At 43.6% G+C, this 17,147-nt stretch overlaps 1 long non-coding RNA gene across 2 annotated transcripts; it reads right to left on the reverse strand.

Moving 5' to 3' along the window:
• Positions 1-774: 774 nt before the first annotated feature.
• Positions 775-15,813, reverse strand: LOC128311537 (uncharacterized). Of its 2 annotated transcripts, XR_008289984.1 has the most exons (4): positions 15,290-15,813; positions 9,010-9,112; positions 1,872-1,955; positions 775-986 (listed from the first exon to the last, which is right to left on the reverse strand). It is a non-coding gene; the product is annotated as an uncharacterized LOC128311537 (long non-coding RNA). The 2 variants fall into 2 exon arrangements; XR_008289983.1 differs by lacking the exon at positions 15,290-15,813 and having other exon boundaries at positions 9,010-9,935.
• Between the last annotated feature and the right edge of the window lie 1,334 nt (positions 15,814-17,147).

Consider the following 17,147-nt stretch of genomic DNA (forward strand, 5'->3'; position numbering starts at 1 on the left):
CCCTCCACCCGCACCCCTTTCTGTCAGAGAATCCACAACAAGGCCAGGACGAGGGTATGGTAAGAGAGACACGGAGGGCCAGCATTTTAAGGGGACCCTCCCTGTCAGGTAACAATCGTGCATTGCACAGCCCTGAACGCGAGTGCCTCCTGAAATATTGTACTGCGAGTGGTCAGGTGCTTACTGAGCCAGCACACTTGTGCACACTTATGCATGCACACACACACACACACACACACAGAGGTCCAGCCCGATAACAAAACTTCTGATGTAAAGTATCCCATTGAAATGCCTCTTACTCAGGAGCCCCTGGGTGGCTCAGTTGGCTAAGCATTCAACTTCGGCTCAGGTCATGAACTCGCAGTTCGTGAGTTCGAGCCCCGCATCGAGCTCTGAGCTGACAGCTGAGAGCGTGGAGCCTGCTTGGGATTCTGGGTCTCCTTCTGCGCTCCTCTCTCCCTCTCTCTGTCTCTCTCAAAGATAAATAAACATTTAAAAATGTTTAAATAAAAATAAAATGCCTCTTACTCAAAAGTACGTTTTGCTTTTAAGAGATGTATTTGATCCATTGATTTTCTGTCATAATCATGGAAAAAAATCTAAGCCTTGCTATCAGACATGAATAATCCCGAACTGGTTACAAGGTACACGGGGAAGAGTAAAAACAGAAAATGTTGAAAAGACATGTTTGTATGTGGCATTGATTCTTGCAGGTATATAAGCAGGAAAGAGCCACGGGAACTCTTGGCGGCCGACCGACTGAGACTGTTAATTATTACTTTTGTTTTTATTAAAGAGAGTTCTCGCAAAAGTTATAAATATACGGTGTTCTTTGAAATGGTGGAGACAATGAGGAAAAAGACCAAATCTAATCCAGCCAAGTTGAAAACTAGGTCTGTGGAGACCTTGGTGGCATGCGTGTGATTTATCCTGAGGCATTTTTCAGGGAAAAAGACGAACTACAAGAAAGCATCGTTCTGTTCTTCCTAAAAGAGAGAGAGAGAGAGAGAAGTCAAAAGGTTAATATTGTTTACATCAGTTTACTTTATTGTTTCAGTTCACTGCAAGTTCAAGTTACTTTTCCATGTTGAAAGGACTCCTACATCACTTATGTATATACAGAAGCACACCCCTAATGAGACAACCCACTTGAACTCAAGAACACTCACTCACTGTAGCAGCTCTCGGAAGAAAGAACTATTTCTTTGGCAGTGAAAAGGCTGTTGTCCCTGAAGCCCGTTGTGGGAAAAATTTGCTTATCCAATGGAATTTCCTATTCGCAAGTTCTTTATCCGGTTTTTTAAATTTGACTTCCATAAATGAATAACCAGGGCGATGAAGATTAGGAGGATCCGTCACCAGGAGTGACGGATTCCCCGAGTTCGGATCACTACCTTGGGCAGGCTGTCTAGCCTCTCTGCTACCATAATTCTTCATCTGCGAAGTGCAAACAATGAAAACACCTATCCACGACGACCATAGTAGTTAACAATTCACCTTTAGCCTTTTAACGCTTGCTAAGTGCTTGGCACAATGCCTACTTTAAAGCCAGGGCTCAACGTTTAGCCATACTTATGCTTAATATTATCAAGAATCCTTAAATAATCTGTCAGGATACAAGACACCTTAAAGAGGTTCTTAAAGAGATCTTTTATACTTTGTCAGGATTCAAGATCTTTTTTGTAGCCAACAGCCCATGTTAGAAGGCTCGCAGGCCCCTTGGGAAGAAGTTAAGAGAGTTCAATTAACCAATACAGAATTTGTCAGCAAAAGATATTGTTCGTGCATATTGTAGGTTCCAATTACACTAAAATCTTATCTATTTTAACTAGACAAGTAAACTGAAGTTATGTGTTTTGCCAGCGACTGACCTATGTGACCACAAGCAGAACAGTATAGGACCCATCCCTCCGGGCTTGGAGACAAAAGTCACTGTTTTCAAAGGGAGGAGAGCCCTCAAAAAGAGGAGAAAAACAAACTGTTAAGAAACAAAGACATGGGGCACCTGGGTGGCTCAGTCGGTTAAGCATCTGACTTCGGCTCAGGTTACGATCTCACAGTTTACGGGTTCAAGCCCCACATCGGGCTCTGTGCTGACAGCTCAGAGCCTGGAGCCTGCTTCCGAATCTGTGTCTCTCTGTCTCTCTCTCTCTCTCTCTCTCTCTGCTCCTCCCCCCCTCATGCTGTGTCTCTGTCTCTCTCTCTCTCAAAAATAAATAAACATAAATTTTTTTTAAAAAAAAAGAAAAAGAAACAAAGATGTTTTCGTATAGATATATCCCTAAGGAGAGAAAGAAAAATGGGCACTATCGCTAAAGGGAGATAACATGAAATGAATTTGTTCTGATGATTAGTGCGTTGTGTAGGCACAACCAGGAAGTCCCTGGATGTTATTGGTCTCTTCTTCTTGCCTGGATTTCTGTAGATCAAAAGTTATATGAATTCCCCTTAGAGTTATTAAGTCGAATGGTACATGGGAAGCCTAAGGTATATCAGTTCGCTGTTTTCATGATTATCACCTTTTTCACGATTACCGCTGATTGTAATTACCATCGACCTGTAAGTTCCACCAGAACCACTTCAGGATTCAGGGAAAATTCAAGTCAGACACAGATGTTCCTATAATTTTGTTAAGAAGCGAAGACGTTTTCATGTAAGTATCCCTAAGGAGAGAAAGAAAAATGGGCACCATGGCTCGAAGGGACGTTGTTTCTGTGTATCGCTGACAAGCATCATGTTGAAATGATTGACAGAGTCTATTCCGCAGCTAACAACCCTGTTGTGCTGTGAAGGGGGGTTACTGCCTTCAGCCACGTGAGGCAAAGGTTTGGTTATCGAGTCAGCAGACCTGGATCACAGGCTTTGCTCCATCACTGACCAGAACTGTGGGATTATGGACAACTGTTCTGTCGCTCTGAGGCGCAAATACTTCGCTCTTAGGGCATGGTTGGGTATCGGAATAGGCATGGCTGTCAAAAGACAACAGATAAATGTAAATTTTCCTCAGACTAGAATCAACCCCAAGGAGGCCACTCTCGGGCCACATGCCACAAACCCCAATTCTATGGTTTCTTTTCCATTTTCCATGACAGGGTACCCAACCAGACATTCTTTAAACCATTCTTCTTAGATTATTGCTTCGTAGCCTTGGTGAACTACAGCCCCGTTGCAGCTCATTGTGCAATAACTGTATTAATGTCATGGCATCTTTTCCTTTTTTTACTTGGTTGACTCAAGAAAAGTGTAGAAATTCTTGGTGTCAAATTTACTTAAATTATTGAGTTTCTTGTCTTCCTCTGATGGTTCCCAATGAGTTAGTAGTAGTAGAAAGGTCCTTTATAAATCCAGGATGCGCCGTCCGCAATGTTGTTATGATGATATCAGTTGCCTTAAGGCAAATTTAATAAATTGAGACACCACACTAACATCATGCTTCAACGTTCTCAGCAAGAAGCTCTGTCATAATAATTTCTAGCTTGAGGGACCGTGTCCCATGAAAACAAGACTTGGCAGGGAAACGAGATGGATTGTTCTGAGTGATTCATAAACTACATCTTGCAAATTAATAGTCCAAAGTTGACGTGAACAGTTCCCAAACTGAAAGAGATGCCATTTTCATTCATTCTGGTCTTTAGGTCTTTTCTAGAAACATGACAGTTCTGGAATAAACATAAGATCTTCCTTTGGATTAAAAAAAAAAAAATGACAAGAGCATCTCTCTAGCCGTGTCACAGTCATCCTGGGAATAGACTTAGAAGTTTCATCAAACAAGGTGACGTGGCTTCCGGAACAGTGAAACAGCAACCCAAATGTCATGTGTTTAGAATGAAGTCAGTAGTGTCCTTCCTTGACTCTGCCCAAGTGAGACCTTCCCTAGAGCATGGAGTGAAGCAGCGAGGCCCAGGTGAGAGGTGCATGGGGGAGGAGTGAAGAGAAGGCCGCAGAGATCTGAAGCCTTGACATGTGTGTGGATAGTTGACTTTCACTTCCCTACCGAGGCCAAGGGCACTGTTTCCTCTGCAGGTTCCTTAGCAGCTGCCCCTTTTGTCATCTCTACGTCTGCCCCTTGCACTCCCCTGTGCTAGTCTGAGCCTCCCTTGTGTCTCACTGTTATTGCAACACCTTCCCCTCCCTCTGGGCTCTCCCCGTGCCGATCCTGCCCCCCACCAACACTGTAACAGTTTAGAGCCCGGGCTCAGGAGCCAGGCTGCTTGCGTGAGGGTTCTGGCTCTGCCATTCACAGGTATGTCACCTTGAGGAAATTGCTCAAATTCTCTACGTTTCCACCTAAGTGGGGGCAGTTCTATTTATTCCACAGGAATATTGAGAAAGTGCCGAGTATTCATATATGAGAAGCACTACAGCAGTGCCTGCATACAGCAAGCGCCTTATTACTGACTTGTTTGAGTGGGCTTTCTGCATACAGCAAGCACCTTATTACTGACTTGTTCAAGTGGGCTTTCTGGCACTCCCTTTTCCAATGCTGCAAGTGGCTCTTATTGCCTAAAGACTGCAAATCGAACCCCTAAGTACAGCATTCTGGGCCATCCTTGCTCTAAGCCTTAGCCTTCCAGGTTTGTCTAAAAGTCTGTGCTTTAGACGCATGCACGCTTCAATCCACGTGCGCCAGGCTACCCAGCATAACCAAACGCTGCCATACACTTTTCCCGTCTCCTCACTTGGACCCTCACTGCCACTCCTGATTAACAGCCCACCTTCCCCAAAGCGCCTTTTAAAATACTGCATCTCCTTCAAGGTCTGGATCAAAGGAACTGTCATCCAGAAATGTAGTCCTGGTAAGCCCATTTGCAAAGATGATCTCATCCACAACGTTTGTCTGGCCCTCTGTCACTGTATTACAGACACTGTCACATTCACTCTTGTATTCCCAGAGCTGGGAAGGAGGGCTTAGGTGTACAGGGACAGGTCACCAAAAATTGTCCCGGATCAGACTTTGTGATGTTTCTGTACTTGAAAAGAAACATGCCAAGGATTTTCCTCTTTAGCTATTAGGAGTAAAGGGAGGAGACAGAGAATGACCTGGGGAGTTGTTCTAGGGGCTAAAATCTGAAATAGCTAACATCTTAAGAGAAGATGATGGTAACGTATCTGATAGCAAGGGGACCTGTGGCTTGAAGGAACTAGTCAAGTAGTTATCGTCAAATCTCCAATACGGAACTAATCTCTGTTGTGAGAATTAGCGTGAATATCCTCTCCAAAGAAGACAATTCTGGGGCGCCTGGGGGGCTCACTCGGCTAAGCATCTAACTCTTGATTTCGGCTCAGGTCATGATCCCACAGTTCGTGAGTTGGGGCTCTGTGCTGACAGTGCAGAGCCTGCTTCGAATTCTCTCTCTCCCTCTCTCTCTGCCCCTCCCCACCCCAGCTCGTGCTGTCTATCTCCACGAAAAAAATTTTCAAAAAAAGAAGACGACTCTGATTCATTTCATATTTGCACTATCTTGTATGTTACGTTCTTTGAATCGTAACGAGGGACGTTTTCTCACTTAAGCGGTTGTCTTGAAATCGTTCCTTCTGAAAGCGTGGTTATCACCAGCTCTTGTTAAATGTTGGAATCCTTAAATCTTGCGGAACACGGGAGCCAGCTTAAAGGCAAAAGAGGATTCCCTGGAAGTCTCTACGGATACACGATATTGCAATTTGCCAACATATTGAAAGGAACAGATGTTAGAAGTTGCAGTAACTTCATGCAACTGGTCAAGAAAGAGCTGCCTTGAAGCATTTCTAAATTTTTCTGGTCCTTTGCTGAACGGCAAAGTTTCACAAGGGTTGGCAAAGATAAGATCTGTTATGCAAACTCTAATTGCAGTCATCATTTTACAGAGTGATAAAGTGAGTTCAGTTTGGGGAACAACTAATCTACAGTCAATACAAATCTTAGGAACCGAATCTTGATAACAATAGCATGTCTTGATGTTGGAGGCAAAGTACTGGCTTCGGGTGTTGATAAGCAAAATTATCGACTCCGTGATAATTCATCCACAATTAATCCACAGAGGTTTTAGAAAACCAGAAACCAAAGGCCATCCATAATTTTGAAATGGGAAAATATGCTCTACTTTCTAAGGCAGACTATCATTATTTGGGTTCATGGATACCAGTCCAGGCATGAGCTTGTCTATGCACATCACTATATCCTGACACAGTGGGAAGTACATTTAGTCAGTTGACCTGATAAATGAGTTGGGGCTTAATTCAGTTTGTGGGTTCACCTAGTGAAAGACAAATGTTTGCACTTCATTCAGCCTTGGATAATTCAAAAGTTACGCTGCTCTAACGAGAAAATCCATTAAGCATAGTTGTTCAAGCGTCTGTTCATTTGGGGGGGAGAATTTATCAGGAGGTTGTCAGAGGAAAAGAACCCAAGTGATGCCTCTCCAGACACTGAGCTTACCCTGCAGATTTGAGAAGGGTCCCTTCCCTGCCAAAGAGCGCGCACCGGAGACAAGCCTGCAAGCAGATTTATGGAGCAAAAGGACCACACTCGCAGACAGGGTCCCGTGGCAGCCTCCTCACCTCTTCTAAGCTTTGGGTTTGGCTTCACCAACATTGAACTCTCCTAGACACTTACAATGATCTATAGCCTCAGTTTGAAGCTCATCCAAAGACAACTGCAGAGCCATCAAGTTTTATTTCTATTAGGATCCTCTGGAATTTACTGAGTCTGCACTGGACTTTGGACAAAAATGACCTTGGGTTGCTTTGTCACAGGAACACGGGAGTCATACATTTCAATCGTTAGCTCCTCACAGACTATGAAAGCCCAATATTGAAGATTGAGCCTATTAAAGACGATATCCTCTGGAAAGGTTTTCAGCGAGAAGTGTTTTCTGCTTTGATTTTGAAGGTTGATGGAAGTGTCATGGAAACCCTCGCACATCCATAATTCTACGGACGCCCAGAGGAAGGAAGCATATCCACTGGCAGCTGTATTCAGAATCCATGTAGATAGTCGAATGTAGTTTACATTGAACTTAAAGGGTCATGGGTTAACAGAGAGAAAGGCTAGGTGAAGCCCTTGCATTAATACTCGACAACATAAACAGCCAGAAGAAATGACGAGAAGTGTTTGGGGCAGACAGGAAAATACTTCATGGAAGAAACAACTTCATAGAGTTCCACGAGATTACTGGTATATATGCCCCCCGCTTCTGCCTGTCAGCCACACTCCCCGCCACCTTCCGAGTAAAACAATCCTCTGAAACACTGCCATCTAGTGGCCACTCCCGGAGAGAGCATGGGCGCTGCGCACCTGAAACCCCAATCACCCAAGAGAGGAAAATTGAAGATCAAGTTCTCACAAACGGGCCTTTCGGGGATGAGGAACTTCAGACCCTCCAAAATGTCAAGTACCGTGCTTCAAGGTGATTCACATAACAAGTGGCATTTATACAAAATAGAATTCACTTTTTAAAAATTACAACAGTATTTCCAAAGTGCTGAGTGTGTGCACAAGCAAGGAACCATTCTGGGAAAAACAAAATAGAATTAAAGAAACAGTAAAAGAAGAAAAGAAAGGAGGAGGAGGAGGAGGAAGGAGAAGAAGAAGAATCATCTGAGCAGCATCAGTACTGCCCAATAGAAGTTTCTGCAATGATTAAAAAAAGAAGAAAAAAAAAGTAGACCATGTCTCAAGAAGACTCCTGCACATGAAGGTCACTCAAAAGGTGACTATTTCTGATCTGTGAGATGAGTTGTGCCCGGGGCATTCCAGAAGAGAGGCACAGTACTCGGGATCATGGTGTCCCCGATTTTTATTTTGGGAAAATTCTCAAACCTTCCAAAAAGCCAAAAGAGAAAAAACAAATTGGCCCTGCATTCCCATCCTTCCGATTCGCCAGCTGTTAACATGTTGCTACTTTCTTCATCTCTGTATGTCAGTTAGAATGATTGCAGTCATCGTTGGACAGAGTATTTTAGTATTTTAGTATTTAGGTCCCAAGAATAAGGGCCGTCTTCTCTGGAACCTCATTATCAATGTCACGCTGAAGAAATTTAATGAGTCAGTAACATTGCGTAATACAGAGTCCACGTTCGAAATTGTTTTCGGTTGTCTCCAAAAACGTCTTCTATACCTTTTCTTCTTCCTGATCCAAGGTCCACCCAAAGTTCACATGATGCATTCGATTATTATGTGTCTTCAGTCTCTTTGCAGGTGGGACAGCCTCTCGCCATCACCCTTTTTACTGTTCATGACGTTGATGTGTCTGGAGAGCCCAGAGAGTGGCCTATTCCATTTCTGACATTCTGCGTATGCTCGTGTATTTGGACTTCAGAGGACAATGGTAGCTGATGCCAGCCTTTCACATATCTGCCCTCATTTTCATTATATATAAACCTATGTATTTTTTCTGTGGGCTTCTAGGATGAGCACTGGAGTCCCTCTGGACCCCAAGGAATATCTCATTAAACCAAGAAACATCTCATTAAGCAACTTGCTTGTCTATGTAAAATCTCAAGGGAGAGACACTGGGGTTCTGGGGTTTTCAGGGGGTCGGGGATGGGAAGAGAACAGTTCTGCCTACGATTGGCAGCTGCTCTCAGGGGCCCCATTTCCTCATGACCCACATCCACACCAGCAGAAATTAAAAGCTTATGCTGTCATTTTCACTCCCATGTTCACAGATACTTTTATCAAAACTTGTCTTTAAGGAAAAGGATAATGATAAGGTCAAAGCATGCGAAAATATTCCAAAATCTATCAACTTTTGAGATGATCCTGCCTGTTTTATAGCCTTTCCTACTTCTCAGTCACGACCATTTGCCGCTGAGCGGGAGCGTTCTTTGCTGCAGAGTTTGGTCGTAGTTTCCATCATTGCTCGACTATACATCTACCATCAGCCTGGTATCCCGTGCACCCCACGTGAACTCTTTCAGCTTTTGCTCTGTGTTCGCTTGCATAGCTGTTTGAGGTCTTACAGAAACTAAGAACCTGGTAGGTTTCTTCAGTTGTTTCCTGAGAACCTTCATCTGTTATATAGAACTTACCAATGTTAAGAGACCATCTAACCCCGGTCCTATCTGGGTTCCTCCTTCTTCCCGATGCTGTTCCATTTCCAGCACACCCCCGCCCGGTCCTCCTTGCTTGCTCCTGCAAAAATCCAAAACCCAGACCTGGGCGGAAGGTCACCCTGGCCCGGGGGTACTCTGCTTACCCAGGGCTGGTAGCACCTGGACCACCTGCTTGTCCCGTGCCACAACCCAGGACGAAGGTTGGTCTCTCCCAGGCTTGGCACTCAGCTCCTTCATAATTCCTGATTACCAGCTGATGATTACCTGGCCATTCGGATTGCTGTTTGCCTCTCTTTCCAATGGAACTGAATTTCCAAGGGCATAAAACCATTCCCTTGTATCAAGAGAAAGAGTACCTACAAACTAATCAGGAAAACAAGCAAAAAACAAAAACAGACAAACAAACAAAAACAAACAAACAACCACGAAAAAAACCCACCAACATGAGGAGCTCTGCCTCTGGAGTCAGATAGGTCTGAAATTCCAGCTCAAGCAGCCCTACGTGGTTCATCTGGGAAATGTCACTTATCTGTCTAAGTTTCAATTTCCTCATGTGGAAAATACTGATGAGAGAGGTACCTTATAGGAAGCTTATAAATCTTTGTGAGATAATGTATATAAAATGCTTTACTTTTCAGTCTCCTTCAAGCATCCCAACATGTTTGATACGTGATTTCAGTGAATATTAACCATTGCTAAGATGATTCACAGGACCCGCGGATTCCACTGATTAGTGAGTTACTGTCAGGGAGAATAAATCGTAGAATTAGAAAAGGCCCTTGGGGAACTCGAAGGTGGTGGTGCAGAGATATCTTCATGGATGATAAAAATTGTTACTTAGTGACAAAAATTAAAAGCCCCTAATAAAGGGCATTGCATACACATTGTCCAGGAGCATTTCACAGAGGCCTTTGTCAAAGAAGGGGAAATTTAAAAAAAAATTTTTTTAACATGTATTCATTTTTGAGAGACACAGAGAACAGAGCGTGAGCAGGGGAAAGGCAAAGAGATGGGGAGACAGAATCCAAAGCAGGCTCCAGGCTCCGAGCTGTCAGCACAGAGCCCGATGCGGGGCTCGAACTCACAAGCAATGAAATGAGACCATGGCCTGAGCTGAAGTCGGATGCTCAACCGACTGAGCCACCCAGGGGTCCCGTCAACTCATCATTTCAAGCCTTCACGATGAACTGGCGGGAGTTCATGATGTTTAGTTTTCTGCTCGTAGGTCTCACTCTCATTCTGAGTGTGGGATATTTTCCTTAATTCATTGGGATTGGACCACTTTCGTAAGTTTACTCTTGTGATGCTTAAGTGTTTTTCATGATTTCAGTACAGATTAGTCCTATTATTATGAACTTCATCTTCACTCCTTCTAGAAGAAGAATGAAAGTTAATCCTATAACAAGAGCTAAACACATATAAGCTTACTACATGCCAGAGACTGTCTAAATGTTTGTAAATTATGAACCCACATGACAATGCTATGAGGTAGGGACCATTATTATCCTTAGTACACATATAAGAAAAACACCCAGAGAAGTTAAGCTGTTTGCTAAAGTCACACAGCTGGAAAGTGGCAAAGCTAGGAATCGACTTCGAGTGGTGACATCTGCAGTTAAACACAATCCTGCAGTACCTCTAAGATTCATTCATTCACTCCGTAGACAGTTATCACTTACGACTGTGTACACAGGTATATAAATTCTACTTATACAACTTTATGGCTTTAATTTACAACGCTTGCCACAGCACTTTATTGCAAGATACGCACCAGCGTATTTCACACTGATCGTATTTTAATGTTATGGAAACGCCACTGCCGACCCTTGTCCTTTTGATGTTAATTACGCCGAGCCATAATAGGAAGTCCAGTCCTCATCTATTTCCAGAACCGTTAGTCTGACACTTCTTTGACTTCTTTGCCATAAATTGACCTAAATTACTAAATGCAGGGAATGTTTTCTGGTTTTCTTTCAATGAAAGCCGAGAAAGTTGTTACCTGAAATATGAAAATATACATCTCAAATACCCTCAAAAATATCCGAAGGTCCCACATCTCTTGATTTTCTTGAAGAGAGGAACTATTGACAAGTTCATCATCTGATTTAGAAGTAATCGCGGGGCGCCTGGGTGGCTTGGTCGGTTAAGCGTCCGACTTCAGCTCAGGTCATGATCTCACGGTCCGTGAGTTCGAGCCCCACGTTGGGCTCTGTGCTGACCGCTCAGAGCCTGGAGCCTGTTTCAGATTCTGTGTCTCCCTCTCTCTCTGCTCCTCCCCTGTTCATGCTCTGTCTCTCTCTGTCTCAAAAATAAATAAACGTTAAAAAAAAAATTTAGAAGTAATCGGCATCAGTGTATCGGCAGTACGTAGACAGGAGAGGAGAGAAAACAATTTGCTTTTTTTCTTAAAAAAAAAAAATTGGTCAAGGTAGTAGGATGCTATCACTGTTCATATCTATCCTGAGAGCAGAAGCTCCAGACATGGAAATAAGCAATGTATTCATACCACTGATGACAGAATCAGATCGTGAAAATGAGATGTTTGTTTAAAAATATTCCACATTTAAATTAAGATCATTTACAAATAAGGCATCAGATGTGCTGGTTGCAATGGTTGGACATCACATTTCTAAAAAGAAAACACGGGCTGCTACTAGAATGTAAATTAATCCAAATCAGCAGTAAATTCAGAGCATCAGTTTCTACAACCACCGTGAGAGGCGCATGGCTTACGGTTGTATCTTCGCACTCGTTTCCGAAAATACAACTTTACCAACTTCTCTATTATTTGTATACGCTCAGAAGTGCCCTTGTCATAAGTACTCTTGTCTCAGTTAAACCTTGATGTCTCTGACATTTTAAACCGTTAAGCTGGCTGGCCAGTAATTTTTAAAAGTCTGTTTTGTATGTGCTTTTCCTACATCAGCCCCTTTGGGGAAGTGGGCGATTATAAATTCGCCAACTAGGTAATGATTCTCTAACAGTGGCACAGTCACAAAAATAACTTTCCGGAAACGAAAAATTCAATCTGCTTGCTGTTTAAAGGTTCAGCTCTGCAGGGGAATTCAAAACCTGATCCACAAACCGTGTGACTTTGGGAAAGTTACTTAACCTTCCTGAGAGTCTCAGTACCTCCTCAGTATAATAGGGACAAAACCAGAAGCGTTTCACAGTATCAAGGCGAAGATGAAGAAGATAATTCATGCGAGGGGCGCCTGGTTGGCTCCGTCGGTCGGGCGTCCGACTTCGGCTCAGGTCATGATCTCGCGGTCCGTGAGTTCAAGCCCCGCGTCGGGCTCTGTGCTGACCGCTGGGAGCCTGGAGCCTGCTTCGGATTCTGTGTCTCCCTCTCTCTTTGTCCCTCCCCCACTCATGCTCTGTCTCTCTCTCTCTCTGTGTCAAAAATAAACAAACATAAAAATAAAAGATAATTCATGCAAAGTGCTTGACACAGTGCCTGGCACATGGAGAGCATTCAGTATCAATGGCCATGAGCATGATAATTACATCATCATCCAAAGATAACATATATTATTTTGCTTTTGTATTCTAAACATGACTCACCTGCATCACTCTTGACATATATTAATAAAAAGGACAAAGACCAAACAAATTGTGAGAAATTAAAAAGCATTAAAAATCTGAAAAAGTTACCATTTTCCACAAGCTCTAGTCCAAAGACGGTAGGGTAGGAAGAGCCCCGATGCTTTGCTAAGTCCTCACCACGCTGGGCACTTGGCATTCTCTCTCTGTCCTTACAACCACCCTGGGAGGCAGGGTTATACCCTCCTCTACGTGGCCAGAATCAGTGACAGTCCAGAGAAATACTCAAATCCTTCCTGAGAGAAACTTGATCCCAATGCACTAGGCCCTTCCTTTCACGGAAGTGACTACTGCACCACATTGACCCCACCACTCTGATCCCATCCGGGTTAGACCAGGCATGGAGGTCTCACCAATGGTAAATATTCTTTCGAGTCTATCCACCATCCACATGGACTGGGTGGTGGCTGCCTAATAGGATGCGGCCTTGCTTGAGGATTTTGAACTCAAGATTCAAAGAGTTGGTCAGCAGGGGGCAGTAGGAACGGTGGCTAGTTACCAAAATGGTAGAGTACTAGCAATACAATCAAATGTTTGCTGCTGAGGAGGAAACAGCCCGCCTTTCCCCGGATGGCCCCAGAGACATGCCTTACACTAAGAGGGAGAACAGAATGGTTACCGAGCATCACTGGGGCCCTGCCGAGACTGGGCACCATGAAACTGTTATGATGAAGGACCAAGACGTAAGAATGAAGCGACAGGTAAACGCCATGGTGAAAGTTAGCAGTAAATACATGAAACTTACACATCCTCCAAAGAGAGGGGAGGGAAAGAAGGGGAGAAAGAAAGAAAGAAAGAAAGAAAGAAAGAAAGAAAGAAAGGGAGAGAGAGGGAGGGAGGAAGGGAGGGAGAAGGAAGGAACGAAGGAAGGAAGGAAGGAGGGAGGAGGGAGAAGGAAGGAAGGAAGGAGGGAGGAGGGAGAAGGAAGGAAGGAAGGAAGGAGGGAGGGGGGAGAAGGAAAGAAGGAACGAATGGAGGAGGGAAGGAAAGAAGGAAGGAAAAGAAATACAAGGTGTAATTTTGTTTTCCTTTTAAGCTACTTTCTCAGGACTAAAAGCAGCTACAAGACTTTATCTTCACAGAAAAAGCCAAGCTGACATTCTTCTGTGTCTGGTATTCACCCACATGTTCCTCAATGCCAAAAAGAGTCCAGTTTGCAGAGACAACTGTGAAGTTTCAGCAAATTGATTCAGCCGCCACCATGGGCCAAGTTTTTTCTTTTTCAGTTGCCTTTACAATGAACAATGTTTCTTTCCAATGTAACTGCTGAGTGGACGATGTTTCTAAGAACAATCTATTTCTATTCAGTGTCTCTCCTGGCTCCTGCCAAGATTTCAGTTCTTGTTCTGAGAGCTAGCTGACAAGTTTCTACATTTCCCTCACTTCAGCCACATCAAGATTGTTTTCTCCCTAAAGAAAAGAACATATATAAGAAGGAAAAAATATACATATGTTTATATATACCACACACACATATATATGTAGAGGGAGAGAGAAGGATGTAGATATAAAAGGATATATATAGGGATCATTTCTATATACTCTTTATATCTTTTTATATGTGTGTGCATATATATTATGTATATATGTGTGTACACATATATGTATATATACATATACATAGGTACACACATATATGCACAGTTTATTATATATCAGGTCACTGGAACTTAGACTAAACTTTTAAACGAAGCTGCGTATAATTTTTTGAAACAGGCACCAAGAAGATAATAGCGTATTTATGGCCCAGATTCTAATCTAGAAGTCTTGACTTTTAAATATCACCAGCCCATACATTTCTGCCCCGAAGCTCTTTGCCACATCAAATTACCATTTATGTAAGCATTTGATAAGCACTCATTAACTCTCTGACTCTCAAAAAAAAAAAAAAAAAAGATGTCTATTTCAGCTCATTCCATTTGAATTTCTGATCCGGATAGCAGAGGAAATTGCAGTTACACAACCGCTAATCAGATAGATTTCTTCTCAAAGATTGCCAGCGGGGCTTGAGACGAGCAAGCTACATGAGTGTGTGTTACATGAGGGTGAGGCAAGGCTGGTAAATTTCCTTCAACTTGTGATCACTGGCCAGAAGCTTAGGCAGCTCTTAACTTAGCAAAGGGTGCCAAGGCTAATAAACCGATCTCTTTGTAGTCCCTCAAAGGATACAACCGTTGGCATTTTAAGTAACACCACGAAAGCCATTCCACTTGAGATAAACACCTGGAAGGAGCAGTCTCCAACCAGGAGCCTGTCCTCTTCCCTAATTACTGTCCTAGAAATTCAAATCAGCCACCGCACCAGGATCATATTAAAATTCCTACATTATGCCTGACCCCAAGGAGACTGGGAGGTTCAAAGCGCTCAAGGCGAGCAATAGTCAAGCTCGAACAGAACTTCGTAAAATCATGACCTGCTTTGACACAGCCCTTGGCGCATCCTCTCGTTGACCTAACAACTCTCACTCCTGACCCGACGATTCGGGTTCTTGACGCTTCCAAGGCCTGTGAGGTTGTTAGGTTAGAAGCTAAAGGCAGCAACAAAAGTCAAAGCAGACATCTGAAGAGAGGAGAAGTGTTAGAATACCAAGCATAGCCTCTGCGTGCTGTGCAGAGTTAAATATGTCGCATATGCCACGCACAGAGCCTCCCACCTTCGAATCCGGCCGCCCTTTTCAAGAGTTGAAAACCAAGTCAATACCACTCCTACTCGCACGGCCCACATTTCTTCAGTCCAGAGTGACCGCAGCTTTTCACAGTGGCCCAGTGTCTTATTGATTTTGCAACCAAGGCAGCCTGATCACGTATTACCCAGAGGTCATTATTTGGTTCCCAGTTGCCATGGGAGATTGTGCATTGGCCTCTTTTCTTAGTATCAGGGTTAACTTATCACCAGGTCCTCTACTGCCGGTCCTTGTTTTTTCTTCATGGATAAATGAATTGGATTTACAATTCTTGTCAAAAGTTCCGTGCCATACTGGGGCGCCTGTGTGGCTCAGTCGGTTGGGCGTCCGACTTCAGCTCAGGTCACGATCTCACGGTCCGTGAGTTTGAGCCCCGCGTCGGGCTCTGGGCTGATGGCTCAGAGCCTGGAGCCTGCTTCCGATTCTGTGTCTCCCTCTCTCTCTGCTCCTCCCCCGTTCATGCTCTGTCTCTCTCTGTCCCAAAAATAAATAAACTTTAAAAAACATTTTTACACTTACACTACTTGTCTCTTCCTCTTTCCTCTTTTTCGTAATACCACAATTCATTATTTTTGTGAGTCAATCCAGCTCAATCTTTCTCAATAGCTACACCAGCTATTGGCACGCTGAAGTTCACCAGCAGGGGATAAAATATCATGCTTTCTCCCTAAACCTTAAAAATAATTTTCCGGAGGGGCACCTGGGTGGCTCATTCTGTTGAGCGGCTGACTTCGGCTCAGGCCATGATCTCACGGTCCATGAGTTCGAGCCCTGCGTCGGGCTCTGTGCTGACAGCCTGGAGCCTGGAGCCTGCTTTGGATTCTGTCTCCTCATCTCTTTGCCTTTCCCCTGCTCATGCTCTGTTCTCTGTGTCTCTCAAAAATGAATAAATGTTTAAAAAAAATTTTTTTTAATTTCCCCTTCTTTGACAAAGGCCTCTGTGAAATGCTCCTGGACAATGTGTATGTAATGCCTTTATTAGGGACTTTTAATTTTTATGTGTCTCCATCTCTCTCTGCCCCTCCCCCGTTGATGCTCTGTCTCTCTCTGTCTCAAAAATAAATAAACGTTAACAAACATTTTTTTTTAAATAAGAATTTCCTGGAGGGTCCTTAACTGGCTGTGGTAAATGTCCTGATCAATACTGACAGTGGCGATATCTTTCAAGAGGGTCTAAAACACAAAATTGGAGTTAAACTGTATCACTAGGGCCATATCTCTTCTTTCTCGTAGTCGCATGGCCCTCTGGGGGGAGCTCTATCATAAAGAGGCAACGGGGATCAAGTTGGCTCAGAGTCTCAGAAGATATTACTGGCTTTGCAATGTCTGGGACCCCTTGAGACAGGATTGGGACTCATCTTTTTAAATGTTTTTTTTTTTTTATTATATTTTTGATGAAGAGAGAGAGAGAGAGAGAGAGAGAGAGAGAGAGAGAGAGAACCAGCAGGGGAGGGGCAGAGAGAGAGGGAGACACAGAATCTGAAGAAGACTCCAGGCTCTGAGCTGTCAGCACAGAGCTCAGAGCCCGACGCAGGGCTCGAACTCACAAACCGCTCGATCATGACGTGAGCTGAAGTCAGCGCTCAACTGACTGAGCCACCCGGGCGCCCCAGGATTGGGATTCATCTTAAGCCTGGATTTATGGGGAGGAGGGGAAGGTCATAAAAATTCTATAGATGAGATTGCCCACCCCAGCCCAAGATTACAATATTTTTTCCTGATTGTTCTCAATCCATTCCTTCCCATAAACATAACCATTTATCCCATGAAAGAATTTTGATATTCATATTTTTGTGGCCTTATTTTCTTTCCTCATCTGTGGGCTAAA

Source organism: Acinonyx jubatus, chromosome A1, assembly GCF_027475565.1.
Source record: "Acinonyx jubatus isolate Ajub_Pintada_27869175 chromosome A1, VMU_Ajub_asm_v1.0, whole genome shotgun sequence".
NCBI lineage: Eukaryota > Metazoa > Chordata > Mammalia > Carnivora > Felidae > Acinonyx > Acinonyx jubatus.